Raw genomic sequence first — 24,325 nt, 5'->3', positions numbered from 1 at the left:
GGGGGAAACTACCATCAAAAGGGAAAGAGTCAGAAAGGGAGTGATAAGGGAATATAAGGGGGAAAAGACAGAAATTACCAAAGATCTCAGTTAAAGACCTTGATCATAAGCAGATAAACCATCGGGAAAGATATTTATAACAAAGAGATTTTGGCCTCCAGATCATCTGAATGAGTCCAAATATCTCCAAATAAATATTGCAAGATAAAGGAAAACTAATCAATACCTAATGAAACACAGGACCCTATTGATTCCCAAGAGAATATGAAACCATAGTAGGATATTCCTGAATGATTCAAGAGAGAAAGTAGAATTTATGGTCTGCATAGCAGAAATAATCAACAGAACAGAAAAACTGGAATGAATCATGGCAAATCTCACCAAATAAACAAAATGGAGAACAGATAGAGAACAAAATAGAGAATAGATTTTTGAAGGAGATTCTAGGGAAAAAAAGAAGCAAAAAGCAATAACAATAGGAGAAAATATGATCTTTATATAACAAAAATATACTTATCTTAAAGACAGGATACATAAAGACAACTTAAGAATTACAGGTGTCTCAGAAGACTAGCACCACTACTATGACAAAAATGTTCTTTTTTTACATTTTATCCTTCTTTTTACATTTTATTCTTCTCTATGTACTCTATAATCCTGTGATACCTTATTGCTCCTGCTTACACATGAACTCTATCTCCTGATTCCATGCCTTTTCACTGGCTACCCCCCCTCCATGTTTCTAATGCTATCCCTCTTCACCTCCAGCTCTTGCTTCCTTCAAGACTCAATTCAAATTCCACCTTCCATAGGAGGCCTTTCCTGGTCCTATCTCCCCTCACCTTCAACCCCCATACACCAATGCTAGTGTCTTCACTCTGAGATAACCTTGCATTGACACTGTGTATATTTTATAAGTATAATATTTTCCGTGTTGTCTTCCCAATTAGAATGTTAGCTCTTTGAGATCAGGGATCGTGTCTTTTAAAAATATCTTTGTATGTCTAATATTTAACATGATACCTTGCTCATAATAAATATTTAAATGTTTACTGACAGATTGACTGACTGCTTTAGGGACACCTGCTCTTTTATTTCTTTCAGAGTCCCCGTGTTAATTGTATCTCCTTCTAAAAACTATAATTTGAGAGCAAATGGTGGATTACCTAGGATCTATTCAGGGAAGACTATGTATGCTTTACCCTGTGAGAATATTCTTTAAAGTTCTTGGAGGAATACTGATCCATCTAACAAAGAGTTATCTAAGCTTTCCCCAGTCTCAATTCAGGTGTTTTTCTTATTAACAAAAATCCTGCGAGCATCACCAACTCTAGTTCTTGTTCAGAGAAGTATATGTAATGGATTGTAATGTGAATTGAGGTACTGTAGAATTTTCACCTTTAATTTTTTATTATTACAATGATTATGATATTAAATCAATCAGTTAGGAGTGATTCCTCACTAGAAACAACAGTGAAGAAGGCACTTTGTAAACCTTAAAACATCGTGAAATATTACTATTATTACTTCCCTGAAAGCCCTTGCTTGGGGCCACCAGGTTCTGAGGCATCACTTTCAACCTTCTATACCTTGCCCCCTTGAAAAGTTTCTTCTATCTTTTACAAAAGGATGAGGCATTCTGAATCCAACAACAACAACCAAAACCAAAAATATATTTGTTATACAAGAGTCATTTTAGCCAGTTTCCTGAGAGGATAGGCTAAAACACCTAAATCAAGGAGTTTCATCCAAAACAGGTGATCATGGACAAAAGAATCTGGGGAAGAAAAAAATCTGAGAAGGAACACAGTGACATGATATCAGTTGTGAAAAAGAAGCAAGTCACAGGTGACACTGTCTGGCAGAAATAAGGCAGTGGACAATCAAGAATAGAAGATCTAAGGTAGAAATAAGTGAAATTAAAAATCTTTTCCCTCTCTTTCCTGTCCCTATGTGATACAGTGGATAGAGCACTGGGTCTAGAGTCAGAAATACATGAGTTAAAATCTGTCTTCAGACACTTGTTAACTGTATGATCGTGGGCAAATTATTGAACCCCTCTGTCACTCAGTTTCCTAATCTGTAAAATGGATATAATAATAGCCCCTACCTCCCAGAGTTGTTGTGATGATGAAAGGTGCTTAGCATAGTACCTGGTACATAGTAGGCACTTAATAAATGCTTGTTCCCTCCTTTCCCACACCCTCCTCCACTTCATTTGGCTTTTCTACCAGCCAGGTGAACTCAGAATGAGTTTAACACGACCATAAAGTCTTGCTTGATTGATTTGCTGAATCACATAATTTCAATAGCCTTTGTAAATGGCTCTTCAGGGGCAGGGCTCAAGTAGGTGCTAATGATATGGCATAAATCAAATTATTGATAAGCTATGGAAAAATCAGAATAAAAATCAAAGTTGAAAGGGATCCAAGAAGTAATGTAATTAACACACACTCCCTCCCTCATCCCTATAGGAATCTCTCCTAAAACATCCTTGACAAGTGTTCATCTTGTTTCTACTTTTAGCAATTAATTCTCTAATAAAGTGGTTCATTTTATTGTTGGGTAGCTCAACTATTAGAATTTTTCTTTATATTAAGAAAAATTATTCTGCCTGTAACTTACTATCACCACCACCACCACCACCACCATCATCATCACAGTTAATATTTTTATAGTACTTTCATGCTGACAAAACAATTTATATATATTACCTCATTTGAACACAACACACATTTTTGTACAACTGGGAAATATCAGAAAAAATATCAATATGAAAATCAGGATGGAACAAGAATCAACATGATATGGTGTGCACTGATAATCAGGTGCTGAAACAGCAATTTAAGAAATGTTAACAACTAAAACTTGGTAATATTATTGAGAGAAGGCTGAACTTAAAGACTATCTATTGCCAAAAAATAAAGTTTTTTTTCAACAGTTTGGAAACTGTTCACTGCCTAATGAAAAAAATCAAAGATGTAGCAGCTTGATAAAGCCTACTGTAGCTGGAAATCTAGCACTTCTAAGATCTACTAATGAATAAGGGCCTTTATGCTCTATGATTTTACACAGACTCAGCCTACCAAAGGAAAACCAGAGAAAGTCTTCAACAACAGGTCAAAGAATGATATGTAGGAGAATGGTGGTGGGTCTAATTCAGTCTTGCAAAGAGTTACCCTCTACTTTCTGCCAGGAATAATTTACGCTGGGAGAGTAGAAAAGAATGCAGACTTTCACATTTGTTCAATTGTCTTTGTACCTTCACAGGAGAAGGCAGACTGATAAATGTTCTGTATTTGTTTGCAAAGGCTGGCAGAGCTAAGTAAATTTTCCATTTGGAGATAATGTAGCAGGGTGAAGCCTGACAGCATTAAAGAAAAGAAGAGCACCGGCACTAAAGAACTGAGCATATAGCACTAAGGAGGTTTTTCAAACCTTAACAAATACTAGCCATTAAGAAGATTCCCATGTTTCCTGAACATGTGTGAAGGACCCTCATTGAGCATAGAAGTTCCCAGGAGTGGGGGAGACATAGTAAGCTTGGCAGAAAGGCCTTGGCTCAGCATCTATCCCAGCTGATCCATGAAAAGGAAAATGTATTCGAGCTTCCTGCCAATGCCTCCATAACCAAATGGAGATACATGGTTGTCAACAATAAGTTCTATGAAATGAGATGTAAAATATAAATGTTATTATTAACAATAATATATAAGATATAAATATCTTAAAAATAAAAAAGTATTTATATAAATGTCAAAGTGGCCTAAAATATCTACATGTGTTTATTAGGAAACCTATTCATTTCTAGGTGATATCAAAGAAAAGCAATTTTTGGTCTAAACCTGCTTTGAGGAAATATCATGAACTAAGACAACATAACAATTTCTACAAATTGTAAGGCTACTAACCATAATATCCTGCTTCCCTGATAAGGGGTAGTGAAAAATGGTAACAAGGAAAATCAAGGCTTAAAGTTCAAACAGGGTGAATTAACTGAAGTAGAAAGAGGCTGACTGACTGTGTAGCAAAAAAAGAAAAGTGGATGGGGCAAGGTGGTTTTGATGACAGAAGAAGTGATATTAATAATAATATTAATTATCATTATTTTATTACAGAAGAAATTATGAGATCAATAGTAACTGGAGAGAAAACAAGAACAGTTAAGTGATTGACTATGGATCAAATTCTTCTCTGGCCATAATATCTTTGTTAAATCCTGGTACAAAGAATAATTAAACATAAAGAAAAGATAATCTACTCTAAATCCAAATAATTTACTACTGTGAAATGTGATATAGGCCATTCAAAATAGGTCATCTATAAGTGGTATTTAAAAAATTTATGAAAACATTTAAACTTTGATTCATTAAAATTTCCCATGGTATATGATATAAAATGTCAATAATCTAACAATGAATAGATTTAGAAAATTCGAACTATATTGATCATTTCATCACATGCTACATATACTGTCCTCCATTTAGCCGGAAACTAATTTAAACATGATATTGGAGAATTGGTTTCAAATAGATTATTACTAGACTTTTGGAATTTCAGATATTTAAATAATGAACTTGAATATAGTGTCATAGATTTTCCAACAACCTAGACCCAACTTATCTTTCAGTCCTCATTGGACATTACTTTCCCTCCACATGCTGTGATTGGCTGAACCAACCTTCTCCCTCTTGTTCACGTATGACACTCCACATCCCACATCCATGCCTTTGCTCTGACTCCCCGCCTCCCAAGCCCCCCACATATGATGCCTCAATTTAATTCCTTTCTCACCTCTACCTCATAGAATCCCTCTCTTCTTTTAAGATTTAGCTCAAGCATAATCTTCTCTATGAAGCCTTTCCTGATCTCCCTCCCAAACTACTTTACACCTATTTTGTGTCTATTTTCTTTGTATTTATAATATGTATGTAATACATATACACACATTATATGTATGTATGTATGTATGATCTCCCCTTTTAGATTATAAGCTTCTTGATAGGGGACGGTGTTTTATTCTTTTTATTAGAATTCTCAGTAAATAGCACAGAGCCTAGCATGTATTAGGTACTCACTCCATCCATCCATCCTTTCTATCATCTATCAAACTGTGTCTCCTCCTTTTCGTGGCTAAACCCCTTGAGAAGGCTGTATGATTCCACTCCCCTCACTCTCTCCTTTACTCTCCTCAGTCTGGCTTCTAAACCCATCAGCAAACTGAAACTACTGTGTCCAAAATTACCAATGATCTCCTAATTGCCAAATCCAATGGTTAGTTTTTTTTCTCAGTCCTCTTCCTTCTTGAACTCTCTGCAACCTTTGGCACTGTTGCTCAACCTCATCTCCTTAATACTGTCTTCCTTCTATATTTTTGGAACCCTACTCTTTCCTGGTTCTCTCCCTACCTATCTGACTGATCGTTTTTAGTCTCCTTTGTTGAATCTTCCTCAAGGTCATACACGCTAACTGTGAGGTGTCCCACAGGGCTCTGTTGTGGACCCTTTTTCTTCCTCTGTACTATTTCTCTTGGTGATCTTGTCAGCTCCCATGGATTCAATGATCTCTCTACTGATGATTCTCAACTCTACTTATTTAGCCCAAATCTTTCTGCTGATCTCTAGTCTCACATCTCCAACTGCCTCTTCTCTGACATTGCCACCACAATGCTCTCATCCCCTCATGCCTCAACTCTTGCAGTAGCTTTTTGGTTAGATTCCCTGCCTCAAGTTTCTCTTCAATCTAGAGCAACCTCCACTCTGTTGTCACACTAATCTTCTTAAAATGCAGGTCTGACCACATCATACACAAACACACACACACACACACACACACACACACATACTCAGGCATACACCTCTGAATTAATCAACTCAAGCGGTTCTCTATCAACCCCAATATCAAAAGAAAAATCTTCTCCTAGGTTTTGAAAGCCCTTCATAACCTAGCCTTCTCTATCTTTCCAATCTTCTTACACCTGACCCATTCTTCCCTCCAGCCTTCATGTACTTTTCAATCTCCTGATACTGACTTCCTTGATGTTCTTCCTACAAGTTATTCCATCTACAAACTCCAGGCATTTTCATTAGCTGTCTCCCATGACTGAAATGCTCTTCTTCCTTATCTCTGCGTCTTGGCTTCCCTGGCTTCCTTCAAGCCCCAGATAAAATTCCACCTCCTGTAGGAACCTTTTTCCAATTCATCTTAGTTCTACCACTCTCCTTCTGTTGATTTTTTTCTTATTTACCCTATATATAGTTTGTGCAGAATTGTTCATCTGTTGTTTCCCCAATTAGACTGTGATGATAGGGACTGTTTTTAGCCTTCCTTTGTATCCCCAGCATTTGGCAAGTGACTAGTATTAGATGATTCAGAAATGCTTATTGACTGACTAGATATCTTTTCATTGATTGATTGATTTTAGAATTGGAAAGGACCTTAAGTATCATCTGCTATGATCCTCTAACTCAAGGTACATAAGTTATGATCATTCTAAAAACGGGGCTATTCTTAATATCCACTGTCCTTTTGTTTATAATATTCTGCCACCATCAAATGAGGGAGATGCAGAGTACCACAAACCATTTTAACTTTCTTTATTTCATAGGTTTCCTCTGCCAAATCAAAACAAAACAAACCCTCCCCCCCAAAAAAAAACATTAAGTGGTCAGACTATTGATGATGAGCCTCTTTGGACTTAGGTAGGTTGGTCCTTAGAAGCTAGATATAGACAGTCAGGACCATTCTCAAAGACGCAATATAGTAGAACCAGCCAGACCTTATGTTCTATTGGTATAGGCTTTAAGAATCCAGGGTCACATTCACTTCACAATTAGGCAATGTTGTAGGAGTTTGTAGAGGAACTGTGTAACTTGGTTTCCAAAAATGCCACTGTGATCTTAGGCTGCATTAATAGAATTATGGCCATGGACAAAGACAGGTAAGAGTACCATTGTACTTGGAACAACACTAAGCTCAATTCTAGATACCACATTTCAAGAGACATATCGACAAACTGAAGCATATCCAGATAAGAAGAAATAGGATGATGGAATCTGAAACCATGCCATACAAGGAATGAAAGAGGTGATGAGTGCCTTGTTATTAGATGATCACTTATATGGAATGTCATGGGAAGGATTTCAGTATTGATGAGGAGTTTAGACTGGATGATTGCTAAGAGCCCTTCCAAATCTAAGATTACTTCAGTCTGTCATTCTGTGTTTGGAGCATAAGGTTTTTGTTTGTTCATTTGTTTTTAGCGTGCTTCAGTCTATATTCAAACAATATCAATTCTTTCTCTGGAGGTGGATAGTATGCTTCATCATTAGTCCTTTGGGATTGTCTTGGATCATTGTATTGCTGAGAATAGTTAAGTCAGTCACAGTTCTTCATGGTATAGTATTGCTGTTAATGCGTACAACATTCTCCTGGTTCTGTTCACTTCACGTTGTGTCTTCTGTTCACTTCACTTTGCATCTTCTGTTCTCTTTGCATCCATAAGGTTTTTAAGAACAGGAATTGCATTATCTTCTGTAACTCTGCATAGTTAAGTTCAGCAGCAAAAACACAGTAGCTGTGTGACTCTGGGCAAGTCACTTAACCCCAATTGCCTCATCATGTACTAAGTTTATATCTATTCATAAGACAAATTCATATTGTGAGTACCATAGGAGATACATTTAAAAGGGACATTGACAAACTGAAGCATATCTAGATAAGAAAATAATGATGAGGGAACCTGAAACCACACAGTGCTAGGAATGAAAAACAGGAATGTTTAACCTGGTGAAAAGACTTAGAGGAATGTGATAGCTGTTAACAAATATGTGAAGACCTGTCATAAAGGTTTTCCTTCCAAGATAGAATCTTGGAATGTTAAAACTGGAAAGGATATTCTAGTGACTACTCCAACACCCTCATTCACAGCTAAGCAAACTGACACCCAGTGAGGATAAGGGACTTCCTCAAGTACTCATAGCTAGGGACAGAACAGGTTATTCAGCCCCTAAGCTTGTGTTCATTTTACTTGACCTAGTGGGACAGGATTTAGGAGAAGAATGGAACTATGAACTCTATTTTTAAGGATGATTCACTGTACCCTTATGAAAATTAATCAAGATTGTGGTTTCCCATAGGACAGGATTCTAGAAGAGTATGAGTCTATGTGGTGGTACTTATAAAGTAAATATATAGGATATTTCTCTTATTTTATAATAAATAGAACATGTTTCTCTGCTCAGAAACTTCCTCTAGTTAACTGCCTGAATACAGCTAGGTAGGACTCACATAGCTAAGAGAGGAAAGTAATTTTCAAGTCTAGTGGGGAGAGGTAGTTACTTGGAAAGAAGAAAGTATAGTGGGAAGAACACAGAACTCTATCAGATGGCCCAGATTTGAGGTCCAGCTCCAACAATTCCTAACTATGTAACTAACCATGGACAAGTCAACTTAATCTGTCTAAGATTCATTTTTCCTATTTGTAAAATAGTGATAAAAACACTTGTATTCCCTACCTCAAAGGGTAGTTGTGAAAAAAGCATTTTGAAAACCCTACAATGATCTACAAATGAGAGTTGTTATTATCTACAGATGCTTTTTACTTTTTCCATAGGTTGAGTTACTGGGCTTTGGTGAAACATTCAAAATGAGGATCATATACATAAATATACAAACTGTCATATTTTCTGTCCAAAATGTGCTAAAAACTTGAGTCTTTACAGGGGCTTCCTTATGTCATGGCATTCTCCTTTGGTTCATATGCTTTACTCTGCAATACAACAGAGGCTGAGCTGTAATTCCATATGGTTTTCCACTAGTTTCCATTCATAGAAGACTATGGTTGTACTTTCTGGGAGGGGGTATCCCAGGAGGGATGAAGGAGGAGATGCAGACAAAAAGGGAGAAAGAACCCCTGCCTCTCATGCAGAGAAACTATGCCCTCACATGAAGGAAAATCTACAAACTATTGAGAAAATCTGCCTGGCTGATCAGGAAAAGGAGATAATATAAGTTTGTCATTATATAAAATATTATACTGAAACAATTACATTAATAGAATAAGTACCAGTAAATTTTATGAATTATAATCTATTGTGTGAGGAAAGATGATTATGTTAATGAAATTGTGTTTTAAATTAGTTGAGCATATTCTCAAAAGAATATTCTTTGGTGAAATTATACATTGCACATTTCTTGTGCTCTTGCTTTGCAAATTAACATCGTGCTGTTATTTAGCATTTAATGAAAACCAGCAATGCCCTATGTATTCAACACTTAGTTTAAAACAAACAAATGAAGTAAGTAGCTTCTTATCCAAGAGGAGGGATTTGATACTCAGAAGATTGATGAATTTGGGCTCTGTCTAAGAGGGGGGAGGATCTTGAAGTAATGATTTTCCATAGAAAATCCTCTGTGCCTTTGTCACAAATCACCGAGACTCAGTGCAACCACAGGATTTTAGAGATGGAAGAGAATTTACTGATAATTTACAGGACAATAGTGGGGTATACACAGTGGCTGCTAAGCTTGGCCCTTGCTTGATCAAGAGTGGAGAATGGATTATCTTAGTGGGGCATGTGGATGGAGGTGAAGCAACTGAGGCTTCTTTGCTCTGAGTACTGTCATGATAGTTGGGATATGCTTCCTGTCTCTAGGAGGAATCAAGTCATCTACTACCCTCCCCTGACTCTCTCTCACAATCCCATGGCTCTTCTTCCAGGGGTGCCTTCCTTAAGGTCAGACTATCTTCATTGTACCACCTACTCTAGGGACCTGTATTACATGGACCATCATGGAATACATTCATACATACACACACATGCACTTATATATATATTTATATATATACACACACACACACACACATACATACATACATGCACATGTATACACACTTATATGAATATATAAGCTATAAATTGGTATATATACTATGTGTATATATTATTATATATTATATTATACCATATGTACTATATATGTCATACATGTATATCTGCGTACATTATACATATACATGCACTTGTATACGTGTGCATGTGTATATATGTATGTTTATCTCTCATATATGTAATATATGCACATTATATATATGTATATATGTAAAAACAATCATGCTTTTCTACCCCCTCAATAAACTCTTTGAGTACAGGGACTACCAAGTACAAAAATTCTGCAAAGAATAACCTCTCAATAAATGTTAGGTGATGTTTGTGACAAGAGTTGATATGTTTCCTGTCAAACAATCCACACACCTCTTCTCCCTGCTTTAATCAACTCATTGGACTTGACCTCAAAGCTAGGATCTGTAGAGATCTTTACATACCATTCTAATTAGAACTTTGGGGCCAATTTAGCTTCTCTGTACTCAATACTCCCAATGCACCACAACTAGCAAATTCCTACCTTCTGCTTCTCTAATCCCCATAATTCAGAGCTGCCTTCTGCCTAGGAAAAAAATTCCTTTCTCCTGAAATCTCTTCCAGTACTCTCATCTCTCTCCATTTTGGCTCTGTTTTTGTCATTCTTTATCCACTTTATTCCACTATGCCCTCTGAAACCACAGATTTGCAGAATCTGAAAAATGAAAGGCATGTCAAGGTCATGTAGGCCAGGAGTTCTTAATCTGGGGGTCTGTTAACTTAAAAAAAATGTCAGTAACTGTATTTCAACATAATTGTTTTACTTTGTAATCTTGTGGATTTTATTCTGTGCATTTAAAATTATTATTCTGAAATGGGGTCCATAGGTTTCACCAGATTGCCCAAAGAGTCCATGACAAAAAAGGTTATGAACTCCATTTCTAGTCCAATTCCTACATGAAAGGAATCCCAACAAATGGTGTAACACCCTGCTCCCATCCCAGCCCTGCTGTTAACAAATAACTCATTTAAAAAAATCCTCATCATCCTATATCTTTTGCTCTCCCATTTCTTCTATCTTCTGGCATTCACTGAAATCTACCTTTTACCTAGAGACATATTTCTGGTACCAACTATATTGGAGATTGACTGACCTCTGATCTAAAGGGACAGGAGGAGGAGGTGGAATATTTCTTGTTCCCTACTGCCAGTTTCAGACACTCCCTCTGCCGCTGTCACTCAGCAAATAGTTCTACTTTAATGCTCACTCCTTCCCATCCAGATTCTCGTTACTGTCATCTATAGACTTCCAGGTGGCTTTCCTCCTCTCTGTTAAGTTCATAGGCTCATAGTAAGGCTCCAGTAAGGTTCATAGTCTTCTCCACCCTGACTCTTGTCCCCTTTTGAATCCTCATGACTTCTGACTTCAGTCTACCTACACAGAAGTGGCCCTGCTTAGACAATCTAATCACCAGCCCTGGTTCACTTGAACGTGCCACAGGGGCTGAATTCCTAGTTATAGCTTGGGGCATGGATATCTAGCCCTATCCCCTCCACTAAGAATCCTACAAAGTATTGCTATATATGGAGGCTGTGTTCACCTTAGGTAATCAAGACACCACTGTAGCCTTGAATGATTGCCAAACATGGGGTGAGGATGGAGGGCACTGTTGAAACCAAGGTTCCTTTCCTAGGACCTTGTCCTGTTTATTCTGTCCTTGGAAATAGGGGGAATAGAGAAGTGGCGATAGCAAGGCTTCAGCCCTTGTCCTCCTCAGGATCTGGACATGGGGCCTTCCTTCCCCCAGAACCTGCTGCTGACTGTGAAGGCACTACCTGGTTTTTCCTGCTTCACCAAAACCATTGAGGTAAACACTACCACCTCAGCCCTCTGTAATCATCAAATGCTCAAACTTCAGGTCTCTTACTGCCAGGACTTCAATAGACAGTAGATCCTCACAGGAGTTAGTTGCATACTTAGCAGCGAGGTGGCACAATGGATAGAGGGTTGGACTTGGAATTGGGAAGAACTTCATGCCTACTGTCTATGTGTGAACATAGGAAAGTCATTTAACCTTTCTTCACCTCAGGGTTCACATCTGTAAAATGGGAAATAATAGCATCTAATTCACAGGTTGTTGTGAGAACCAAATGAGATAAGCTATGAATAGTGCTTTATGTGCTTTAAAACTTTATCATCATCATCATCATCATCATCATCATCATCATCATGATTATCATTATTTCACTTTCAGGTTATCTTCCATATGTACATCAATCTCTGTTATCTTAGCATGAAGCCAAGGAAGTATTACCAAATATGAGTTCAATCAGTATCAGGATTGAACTCACAGAATCTTGGTATCTTCATAAGACATTACATCCCTGGGTCCTTTTGTAGGACTTGAGTACTCTTTTCTCATGCCTCATTACAAATTAAACTAGAAGGAGGACCAAATACGCTCTTTCTCCCTCATGGCAACTTCGAGACAATTCACCATCTTCTCTTTCTTTGAGGTTCACTTCATTTCAATTCAGTACTTAACACTATGCAAGGCACTATTTCTGATAAAAAGATAAAAAATGAACAAGTTTCCTGCACTCAAGGGATATCCTACTAGGGGCCATCATCTACACATAAAAAAGGAAATATAAACCTTAGGAGTGTGAGGACACTGGCAACTCAAGGGATAAGGAAAAGCTGATGAGTTAAGTTTCTAAGGAAGTCGGGGGTGTGTGTGAAGAGTTCATTTTAGGCATGAAAAATAGTAAATGAAAAGACACCAATAGGATATAATGTATTGAGTCCAAGGAGAAGTCATAGAAGGCCAGTAGGGCTGGCACATAAAGTGAAGTAATATGAAGTCAGTCTGGAAATGTAGGTGGGAGTCAGATTGTGGAGGGCTTTAGTACTCAGGCTAAGGAGCTGATATTTTATCTTAGAGTCTACAATGTGGGAAATCCATCCTTTTGTCCAGATTTGTGATTCCATAGGTGTAGAAAGCATTGTATACCAATGCAGATAGACAACTGTTCTGAAATTCATAGTCTTTTACAGTTTCTTGAGCACTGAGACATTACATGAAGACAAGAATTGACCTTTGTTCTTTTTTACATTACATTCTATTCAGTAAGTCATGCTGTTTGTTACAAAAAAAATATGGTGACCCAAAGAATATAAAGACTACTGAATCACATATGTCTACTTGCCCAACTCCATTTGGAAAACCTTGTAAAGATTCCTATGATTCCATGGTCTCAAACTCAACATAGTCAAAACAAATAATTATCTCTCCCCACTCTCCCAATCTACTCATTTCCCAAACTTATATCCATTGAGGGCATGGCCAGCCTTTTATGTACACAGGTTTAGACTTCAGAACCCTTGACTTTTCCCACTCTTTTACTGCCCACTCCTATATTGAATCAGCTGCCACATGTTGCCAATTCTATGTTGTATCTATCTTCTCTCCACTTGCAGGGGCACTGCTCTAGTTCATACCTTCAATCACCTTTCACTGGGATTATTGCAACAGCCAGCCTCCTTATTGGTCTCCCTACTTCTACCCTCACTTTTGTTCTCCAATCTGTCCATCACCCAAATGCCTAATTATTATGCCTAAGACACTCAAAAATCTTCTAGTGGTTCCTTGTTGCCTCTTCTAGGACAAAATATCCAGTTCCTCAGTCTAACATTTAAAGCCCTACCCAATCTAATTCTCACCTACCTTGCTAGACATTTCATATAATAGCAATTTACACATTCTATGTTACTGTTAAACTAGTCTAAGTGTTCCCTGAATTCAATATGCTAGGGTGCCTTTGCCATACCTGGAATGTGCTCCTTTTGCCTCTTAGAATCTCTAGAGTCCTTAACAGCTCAGTTCAGGTGACAACTCCTCTTCAAAGTCTCTTTTGCTGTCCCTACTTATTAGTGACCTCTTTTGCCTGAAACTGCATTGTATTTCTTTTTGTTATTTTATTTTATTTTATTTTTCAGGCAGTTGGGGTTAAGTGACTTGCCCAGGGTCACACAGCTAGTAAGTGTCTGAGGTCACATTTGAACTCAGGTCCTCCTGACTCCAAGGCTGGTGCTCTATTCACTGCGCCATCTAGCTGCCCCCCCCCCATTGTATTTCTTTATATAGGTGCATGATGCGTGGTTGCATTCCAGGAGAATACAAACTCCTCGAGATCAAGGTTGTTTTTGTCATTGTAGTCTTGGTATTTGGCACAGTGCCTCACACTCTGTAATCATTTAATAAGTGTTTGTTGAATTTAATCAAATTTCGTTCAAGAGCTTATCTCCTAGCTAAGAAAACTAAAACTTTTATCTTTATGGTGTTCTGTGATCATTACAAACACTGCAAAGTGAGATGATCAGTAGAAAATGTTTCTTATTGCTTTTGACTATGCAATAAAGTAAATTCTTTCATTTGCCTCTCCAAACAGAGCTTGTGAGCCCTCCTTTCCTTCCTCTCAAACTTTTCATGTCTTCTAGTTTCTTTTCTAAGAAGACCAAATGGGTGTGATTTGGTCCCTCCATTATTATAGGCATTCTAAGAGTATATCCTTTTGTTCAAAGACCACACATTTAGAAAACCAACAGTTCAATTAAAGTTTGCATATAGCCTATAAATTATATGGTTTTTAGTATCTTCTCCTGGACCACCCCCACTCCCAATCACTATGAAAGTCAAAAAAGGCTTCAGAGAACAAAGTGTGATTTAGCTATTACTAGGGTTGCCTTGGTTAAAAAAACTCATCACCTAGCAGATAATCTTCTCATCAAAAGCCTACTGCACTTACTTGTCCTTGATACTATCACTATTTAATTTAATTAAATAAGTATCTATTAAGTACTTAGCATAAGCATGGCAAGAACTTTATTTTACTTGTTTTTTTTAAACTGGATCTACCTATCTCACACAGTCTGGAAGGACAATAATCATTCATGGGCCCCATCCCACTACTGATTGGTCTGTTCCATTTTTATAGTGTGGGCCATTTAGCTCTTCTGTAGGCAGCCTGGTGGCCATCTGCTTCAGGACACTTACCTTATTGATGCCCAACTTAGTAAAGACAGTTTGTCAGCTTCAGCTCTAATGCCACTCAGAACTCCCAGGCTCAAGTGATCCATTAGCCTCAGTCACCCCAGTAGCAGAGAGAGAAGACGTGGCATGTGCCAACCTCATCTGGCTTATTTTGAATCCTTGCATGTGGAAGTTCAGTTTTTATGAAAGTACATAAAGAGGAAGTTTGTTTGAAACTTGGGTTGTTACTGTTATTTGATAATGAATAAACATGTTCAGGTTAATGGCTGTACTTTTGAAATAGTCTTTCTATTAAGTCAGTGAGAACACATCTCCTTGATGGTATATGCTAATAATAGATAAGCTGTAAGTGGTAAAAGGAGGTTTTTTTTTTTAATTATATAAATTGGAGAAGAGAAAAAAGTTTGCTCAAGGAAGTCTATTTTACATGCGTATTTACAGTATTAAGTTTACCAGCCCACAAAATTTGTACTGGTCTCTCCCACAACTAGTGTCAGTCAAATGATACATTGTATAGTAGTTAGCATCAGTAGCTGGAATTGAAGAGCATATTTTCAATTTTTATACAAATTCTAATTTGCCTATAAGCATAATTTCTTTCAGGCCTAGCATAATTTCTTTCAGGCTCTCAGTCTATGGGCACCGACTAATTTGCCTAGCTCTACAAGTGTTACTTATTATATGATATTTTACCACCGAAGAGATCAAGAGTATTATTTCACACATTTGCAAATCTTCTCACCTTCTACTTATCAGCAAAGTAAATAAGCCATAGTTGATACCATTGAATATAAAACCTGCTGTGGGATAATGAACTTGATTTTGAGTGTTCTTTTTAAAAAATCTAATTAATCACAATCAGATTCATCTCTCTGAAATGATTTAGTAAGTAAAACTTGCCTGCAGGCCATGGGATAAATAATTGATGCTGGCTGTGTAGATGAGATCTTTAACAAAGACATGCTTTCTAGATGTCTGTAATGAAACACATAAAGATCTCAGAGCCTGGAGCCCTTGGCAACATTGAAACTAAAAATGTTGGGGGCAGGGGTTGGAAGGGGAGGAGGTCAGTACTTGATCTTGATTTCTGGTGAACGGGTCCCATGCACAGGGCATTTTAGCCAAAATTCCAGCTTCCTTGTTTCCATGTGATTCTCCCTCCATGTCATGGCTCCTGAGCATGATACCCTGGAGACACCAGTACCTGGCAAAGGTGCAACTTTCCCTCCACCACCACCCCATTTTTATTCATCTACAAAGAGAAGATTGTATCTAAAACTACTAGCTTATTTTAATGATTATTTCCTCAAAGCAGTCTTATTTTTCAATATTCTCCTCTGAACCTGCTTTTCATCTCTTCTGTACGTTTTCTTTCTGTCTTCCTTTTTTGGGGGGCATCACTATCACTATTCTTTCCTGCTCCAATTATTTAGGCTCCCCAAAACACTCCTCCCTTATAATAAATATGATCAAGTAAAACAAATCCACATATTGGTCATATTTGAAAATGTTTCATTTTGTACTTTGAGTCTAACAACTCTCCATGAAGATTGGAAAGCATGCTTCATCCTTGTTCCCCTACGGTTATGACTGGTCATTGCATTGGCCAGAGTCTTATGTCTTACAGAGTTGTTGGGGTTTTTTTTCTTTATAGTGCTGTAGTGATTATATGAAATGTCTTCCTGGTTCTTCTCATTTCACTCGGTATTACTTCATACAACTCTTCCTAGGTTTCTATGAAAACATCCCTTTTATAATTTCTTATGATATAATATTTCATTACATTTCTATATCATCATTTGTTCAGTCATTTCTTAAACAATGGGCATATTCCAAAGTTTCAGTTATTTGCTACAAATAAAAAGTTGCTATAAATATTATTATACTTATTAATAATTTTATTATACTGGCATGGCCCATTAAAGAGCAATCATTTTCTCTCCAATTTTTAGAACAGTCTTTATTTTAATAAAGAGAGTTTTATAGTTGTGTTAATATAATTCCTATGTGTCTCTTAGTAGGGAGACTTACAGATATTTTATATTGTAGTATATATTCTGCAGTTATTTGAATGGAATTTCTTTATCTTATCCTATTGTTTTGTTGGTAATGTATAGAAATGTATGCGATTTATAAATTTCCCCCTATATACTGCATTGTTGGCATCCCACAAATTTTGGAATGTTGTCTCAGTGTTGCCATTCTCTTTAATAAATTTATTGTTTCTATAATTAGTTCTTTGACTCTCTCATTCTTGAGGATTAGATTTTTTAGTTTTTCCATTTAGCTTTTAATCTATTTTTCTGCAGCCCTCTATTAAGTGTAATTTTTATTGCATTATGATCTGAAAAGGGTGCATTTAACATTTCTACCTTTCAACATTTGGTTGTGAGGTTTTTATGTTGCAATATATGATGAATTTTAGTCAAGGTGCCACATACAGCTGGAAAAAAAAGGTATACTTTTTTGTGTTACCATTCAGTTTTCTCCAGAGGTCTGTCATTCTAACTTTTCTAAGATTCTGTTCATCTCCTTAACTTCTTTCTTATGGTTAGATTTCTCTAGCTGTGAAAAGGGAAAGCTGAGGTCTGCCACTAGAATGGTTTTACTACCAATTTCCTCCTATAATTCATTTAACTTTTTCTTTAAGAATTTGAATGCTATAACATTTGGTGCATAGATGTTTAGTATTGATGTTACTTCATTATTGTTTATGGCACCTTTTACCAAGATATAGTTTCCCTGCTTATTCCTTTTAATTAGGTCTATTGTTGCTTTTGCTTTGTCTGAGATCATGATTGTTACTCTTGCCTTAAAAAAACAAAAAAAAAAAACACTTCACCTGAAGCATAATGCATTCTGCTCTAGCCCCTTTTGCCCCTTTTTCTAACTCTCTGTATGACTCTGGTTCAAGTGTGTTTCTTGTAAACAACATATTGTTGGATTGTGCTTTCTAATCCATTCTGCTATCCACTTCCATTTGATGGGTGGGTTCATCCCATTCACATTTACAGTTATGACTGCTAACTGGTGCATTCCCCTTTATTCCTATTTTCTTCTATTTATCCTTCTCTCTCTTTTTTATCCTGATCCTCCCCTAAAGTCTGTTTTGCTTCTGACCATTGTCTTCTTTTATCTGCCCTCCCTATTGTCACCCCCCTCCTTCTCTTATCTCCTTCCCCTCCTACTTCCCAGTTGGGTAAGATAGATTTCTATTACAATTGAATATGTAGATATATTTTTCCCTCTTTGAACCAATTTAGATGTGAGTGAGGTTCATGCATTGCTTGCCCCTCCCATTTCCCCCTCCATTGTAAAAACTCTTCCTAGAGATAATTTATGTAAGATAATTCCCCCATTCTTCCTTTCCCTACCCCCTTCTCCCAAGACATCTCTCTTTCTCCAGTATCCATTCTTTTACATCATCCCAACATAATTGACTCACTCCCACACTGTTTTTCTATGTAGAAACCTTCTATCTGCCTTAATAATGATAAAATTCTTAGGACTGACAAGTCTTATCTTCTCATCTAAAAAGGTAAACAGTTTAACCTTATTGAGTCCCTTATGATTTCTCTTTCACATTTACCTTTTTATCCTTTTTTTTTTTTTGGATCTTGTATTTGAAAGTCAAATTTTCTATTCAGCTCTGGTCTTTTCATCAGGAATGCTCAAAAGTCCTCTATTTCATTAAATATGCACTTTCCCCTTAAAGCTGTATACTCAGTTTTGCTAGGTAGATTACTCTTGGTTGTAATCCAACTCTTTTGCCTTCTGGAATATCATATTCTAAGCCCTCCTCTATAACATGGTAGCTGCTAAATCTTGCATGATTCTGATGGTGGCTCCATGATATTTGAATTATTTCTTTCTGACTGCTTGAAGTATTTTCTCTTTGACCTAGGAGCTCTGGAATTTGGCTATACTATGCCTGGGAGTTTTCATTTGGGGATCTCTTTCAGATGATGATTGGTGGGTTCTTTTGATTTCTATTTTACCCTCTGGTTCTAGGATATTGGGGCAGTTTTACTTAATAATCTCATAAAATATAATGTCTACACTTTGACTGTAGCTTTCAGGTCATTCAATAATTCTTAAATTATCTCTCCTCAATGTTTTTCAGGTCAGTTGCTTTTTCAATTGTATATTTCAAATTTTCTTCTATTTTTTCCTTTCTTTTGACTTTGTTTTATTGTTTTTTGATGTCTCATGGAGTCATTAGCTTCCACATACTCAATTCTAATTTTTAGGGAATGATTTTCTTCAATGAGCCCTTGTACCTCTTTTCCCATTTGATCAATTCTGCTTTTTTAAGGAGTTATTTTCACCAGTGAATTTTTGTACTGATTTTTCCATTTAGCCAATTCTGTTTTTTAAGGTCTTGTTTTCTTTAGTATTTTTGTGCTTTTTATTACATATTATATGTATATATATGTATATATATATGTATATAAAACCAAACTATTAACACTTCTCATGCAGCTCTCACCTATGGCTCTAAGAAGCTGTATCATGTTCAGTGGCCACACCCTAGTAAACCATCTTGGCAAATAGGCTGAACCAGGCTTAGAATAATCTACAGACCTTAAACCTTCAGTGAGTTAGAGGGGTGCTTACCCCAAGCATATGAAGATTTCCTCCAGAGGAATGGGCAGATAGGAAGAATTTGTTCCAAAGGCCTTGAAGACAGATGTGCTATGGAGCACTTAGAGCTTGGCCAAACATGCCCAAAGTCATCCACTCCTTCCTGGGCCATCACCAGTCACCTTGACTTTTGTCTTGCCATTGGACTTTAATGACTCTGGGAGAGAAATGAGGTTGATGACTTTATGCAACTCCGCCTCACTTAAATCTAATTCATTTGCAAGTTAAAACATCACCTTGTGATGATTGGTCCTCTATAAAAATGAAAGATAAGCAACAAGTATGTCTTTTCATAATTTTTCTCTTCCCTTCATTTCTTTACCTAATTTTTCCTCTATCAAAAAGCATTTTGTTGGTCCTCTATTAAAAAGCATTTTTAAAGCTTTTCCAGGAATTCTTGTTGCCTTATGCCCAATTCATGTTTTTTCTTTGAGGCTTTGCTTATAACTGTTTGGACTTCATTGTTTCCTTTGATTTTGTGTCTTGATCTTCCCGATCACCATAGCAGCTCTCTATGGTTGGGTTCTTTTTGTTGTTGTTGTTGTTGTTTTTGCTCAGTTTTTCCACCCTATTTCCTGATTTTGAACTTCATGTTAAAATTGGGCCCTTTTCCATGTACGTATGCATGTGTATGAGTATGTGTGTGTGTAGGGGGTCTCAAGTTTCAGGCTTTTTTGCACTGCTGTTTTCAGAACTAATTCTGGGAATTTTTGGTGCTTCCAAGATGGTGTGATTTGGGGAGAGGTGTGATCACTGCTCATTTGGTCTGCACTCTGGTCCTTACTCAGGTTGGGTTCCTGATCTTTTGGGATTAAATCAATACTCCTCCTCAGGGAACTTGTTCCCATAGGACCAGAAATAATACTGGTCCTCAGGGTCCCTGATCCTTTGGGGCCAGAAGTAAAATTGTCCCTCAGCACTTCTAATCTCTCTTGACTGAAAGTGCTCCTCTTTGCCCTTGAACTATGACCCAGAAGTGGGTATAAGCAATGAAGTTGCCAACCAGTATCTGATCCTGCATTCAGGACCATAATCTCTTTCTGACTAGTTGCCATGTTCCCTCACTGTCTCTGACTTGAGAGCTTCTGAAGCTGAAGCTACTTTTGTCTTTACCACCTAGACCCAGCACTGGTGTTTCTTTCATGTGAGCTTCAGGGCAGTCTTCTCCTGTTGTCAAAGATCTGTCTTTCTGATTTCCTAAGTTGTCTTGGGCTGGAAGAATGTTTTACTCTGACCTTTTGTTGGTTTTTCCACTCCAGAATTTGATTTGAGGCATTATTTTAAGGTTATTTGGAGGGAAATGTTGGAAGAGCTCAATTGAGTGCTTTCTCCACTCTTTCTTGTCTCTACCTCCAGAAGCCTCTGTCTTCTCATTTTTGAAAACAGTTTATATAATATTAGAATGGAATGTTTGGTATAGTTCACTTGCAAATTCATTTGTTTCTGAGTTCTTAATGGGGAAAATTCAGTGATTGGATTATTAAAATTCTCTATTTCTTGTTCCATTAATCTGGATATTTCATATTTTTGTAAATACACAGTCATTTTATTTATTATCAATTTTATTAGCTTAGCTGGGCAAACTAGTTTCTAATAATTTCCTTTTTTCATCTTCATGTGTTATTAATTCCCCCTTTTCCTTTTTAATATTGATAATAAGGCTTTCTTTTTTTTAAAAGTAAAATTAGGTAACAGTTAATCTATTTTATGAGCTTTTTTCATAAAATACTAGCACTGTGTTTTACTTAGTTCAATATCGGTTCTTTTTGACTTTCAATTTTATTAATCTCTTCTTTGATTTTAAAATATTTTTATTTTGTGCTTAGTTGCCATTTGTCTTTTTGTTTTTTGCTTTTCTAGTTTTGTTGTTGTTGTTGTTGTTGCATATCAAATTTATTGGCCTGTTCTTTTTCTCTTTTGTTGATAAAAGTGTTTAAAAATATAAAATTTCCCCTGAGGACTTTTTTTGTTTCATTTTTGTTACTTTCTTTGATTAAATTATTCATTGTTTCTCTGGTATGTTCTTTGACTCACCAATTCTCTAAAGTTGTCATTTAGTCTCCATTTAAGTTTGGATACTTTCTTCAAAAGACTTTTATCAATTTTAATTTTTATTGCATTGTGGTCATTAGGAGATGTGCCTTATGTTTTTATTCATCAGTGCTTATGTGGCTCTTTTTTTGGTCATAGGACATGATTAAGTTTTTTAAAGGGGCCACAGGTAGCTGAGATATGTACATTCCTTTCTATTTCCATTTAGTACTGCTGGACATTTATCATAACTAATTTTTCCAAAGTTCTATTTAGGGCTTTAAGTTATTTCTCATTTTTCTTTTCTTTCTTTTTTTTATTTGTTACATTTGTTTAGGTCTGAAAGGGTCCCCCAACTATTACAGTTTTGCTGCCCACTTTAACCTGTAATTTTATTAATTTTCAAAAAGTGCTTAGATGTTATACAACTCATGCATATACATTATCAATATTATTTCATTGTCTATCATGTCTTTAAGCATAAGGTAGTTTTTATTTATCTCTTTAATCATAACTATTTTTACTGTTGTCTTGTTTGAGATTATAATTGTTACTTCTGCTTTTTTTTTAGTTCATCTGAATCTATAAATTCTGCTCTAGTCCCTCATTTTTAACTCCATGTGAGTTTTTTTTTGTTTCAACTCTTTTAAACAACATGTTTTGGGGCTCAAAAATATGGAACACTTTATGCATTTGCATATCATAGGATAGAGGCCATGCTAATTTTTTCTGTATAATTCCAATTTTATAATATGTGCTGCCAAAGCAAGCACCTGTTTTCTTTTTCCTATATTCAGGACTCCATTAATTATCTGCCTCTAGCTCATACACGTAGGAAAGCCCACGTCTCCCCAGTGGATTCTGGAATCTACAGGGTCAGAGCTGAAGAAAATGAGTCATGGAATCATAGGATTTAGAGCTGGTAGGGATCTTAGAGATCATTTCATTCAACCCCCTTATATTATAGATGAAGGTACTGAGGTACAGAGAGGTTAAATGACATGCACCCAAGATTACACAGAGTACAAGTAGCAAAGTATAGATTAAAACTGAAATCTATTGCCTTCAAATCCAGTATACTTCTCACCATACATACTGCCTCTCATTTGAGTAAATTAGTTGGATAGGAATCATGAATTTACCTTACTAATATATTCCTTGATTGGGAGCTAATCAATTATTACAAGTGTTCTTTCAATCAGTTCTTGTCTCCTGTGGCAGGCAGTGTTGAGTATGGCCAGCATAGGTCAAAAGCAATATGTGCCTTCTCCCTTCTTTTCTTCTTTCTATGGTGTTTGTATTAGTATACTATAGGCAATTAGGTAGTGTAGTGAATAGCACTGAACCTGGATTTTAGAAGATCTGAGTTCAAATCCAGCCTCAGACATTTAACTAGATGTGGGACCCTTGGCAAATAGTATATTTCACTGCATAATTGTTGCACCCTGTTTTGTTTTGTTTTGTTTTCAGTCCAAAAATTGACTTATAATCTTTCATTGCATAATCATTACATGGTATAATTCTGTTCATTATGCTGCTTAAAAGGTAAACAGAGCAGCAATATATTCATAAGTGGCATATGGATACTCATTTTCCCTCAAGCATTGTGAGCTGAGAGCCTAGAATTCTCAACACATGAGCATTGTCAATATATTTTCTAAAAGCCAACTTGCATGGTTTATTTAGAGCTCTGCAGTACTAGGTATTGTCACTTAGCTCAATGAAGAGCCATAGGCACAAGCGGAGCGGCAGGCAGGCGAAGCTGCCTGGAGAAGCTGCCATGTGATAAGGGTAAGACTTATATCTCCCTGTGCTACTTAAACTATATCATTCATCTGCCAGTGATATAGTTGAGTAATAAATGATTTTTAAGTAACACTGGCACAATTTTTAAAAATGTTTCACATAATGGTCATATACCACTTTTTTGCAAAAAAAAAAAATTGGCATAAAATCTTTGACAGTTATGAGGCAAAATATGGTAACTTAGCCTCTGCCTACCACATTTTCAACTGTGAAGTGGGGATAATAATATTACCTACCTCCAAGCTCTTCACACAAATCTGAAAGCACTATATAAATACTACATTATTATTAATAGGTAGTAATAGTGAGGCCATTTGGGCATATAGCTTACTATACTCCCTACACTATACTAAACTATTTCTATACTACAGTATGACTTTCTCACTAGTTCTAGGCTTTGGGCTTTGTCAGTTACATTTCATTTAGGATTTCCATTTTCATTCTTCATTGTATGGTTCTTTCCAGCTGCACTTATGGACTAATTGATACAGAGAAAGTCATCAGCTTGACATTTATCCTTAGCTTTTTCCCTAAAGAGCTAGGCAAATGACTTCTTTATTGTGAGGATTATGCAGGGGGGCAAAACTCTAAAGGATCATAGAGCCAATGTCAGAGTTAGACGAGACCTTAAAGATCATATAGATTAGGAGTTTGAAACCACTTTTGCTTTCATGGACCCATGTGGCATTCTGGTAAAGCCTATGGACCCCTTCTCAGAAGAATGTTTTTAAATTAATAGAATAAAACATGTAAGATTACAATGGAAACTGATTTTATGTTGAAATAAAATTATCAAAATATTGTTAAAAATAAGATTATGGACCCTAGTTTAAGAACTCCTGATTTAGTACAACACTTTCATTTTACAATGGAGGAAACTGAAACCCAAAATTAGATATAGTCTCATCCAGTTCTAAATCCTATCCT

The 24,325-nt window shown here is 36.5% G+C and overlaps 1 non-coding gene across 1 annotated transcript; it reads right to left on the bottom strand.

Moving 5' to 3' along the window:
* Positions 1–22,261: 22,261 nt before the first annotated feature.
* On the bottom strand, positions 22,262–22,365 carry LOC114053659. Its single transcript, XR_003570396.1, has one exon. It is a non-coding gene; the product is annotated as a U6 spliceosomal RNA (small nuclear RNA).
* Positions 22,366–24,325: the final 1,960 nt, after the last annotated feature.

This window comes from Vombatus ursinus, unplaced genomic scaffold, assembly GCF_900497805.2.
Source record: "Vombatus ursinus unplaced genomic scaffold, bare-nosed wombat genome assembly UNPS02014811.1, whole genome shotgun sequence".
Lineage (NCBI taxonomy): Eukaryota > Metazoa > Chordata > Mammalia > Diprotodontia > Vombatidae > Vombatus > Vombatus ursinus.
This window is presented reverse-complemented; position numbering and strand designations above follow the sequence as displayed.